Source organism: Corvus brachyrhynchos, unplaced genomic scaffold (genome assembly GCF_000691975.1).
Source record: "Corvus brachyrhynchos isolate BGI_N302 unplaced genomic scaffold, ASM69197v1 scaffold72, whole genome shotgun sequence".
Classification (NCBI taxonomy): domain Eukaryota; kingdom Metazoa; phylum Chordata; class Aves; order Passeriformes; family Corvidae; genus Corvus; species Corvus brachyrhynchos.
This window is the reverse complement of record NW_008236763.1, coordinates 2,092,644-2,093,262: the sequence shown is the minus strand read 5'-3', so window position 1 is coordinate 2,093,262 and position 619 is coordinate 2,092,644.

The window sequence follows — 619 nt, the reverse complement described above, 5'->3', positions numbered from 1 at the left end:
TCTCCCCGCGCCTCCTTCCCGCGAGCTGTGGTTGCCGGGACCTTGGCCCTGCGTTTTGGAGGTCCAGGAGAGGTTGGAGAGACCCCCCCCGGAGGGTTTTGGAGGTCCAGGAAGGTTTGGAGGGACCGGTCCTGGCAGGCTCTCCCCTTTCCCAGTGTCCTTGGTGGCCTCTCTGGCCACGGCCAGGCGCACCCCAGATAACGGGGAGCCGGCAGGAATGTGATTTATGGGGCTAAAGTTCACCTGCCCTGAGCAGCCACGGGCTCCTGGGCTATGGGATGGCCGAAAGCGGGGCTGGCGTGGCAGGGTGACCCCGTTCCAGGTACCACCAGGCCCCGGCCCTGGCAGGAGCAGGCCCAGGAAGGGCAGCGAGGCAGCACAGACCCCATTCCCATTCCCATGGGATCATCCCGGTGCCTGCTGGCGAGCGGTGGGATGGGGTCAGTGGGTTTGGGGTGCTGTCCACCGAGGCAGAGCCACTGCGGGTGGTTTTGGGGTGCAGTGAGGGGAGGCTGGAGCTGTTGGATGCCTCAGGGGAGAGGCTGAGAGGGGAATATGCAACCTTAACCAGGGAAACTGAGGCACGGAGCCAGCACAGCGCGAATTCGACCCGGTGACC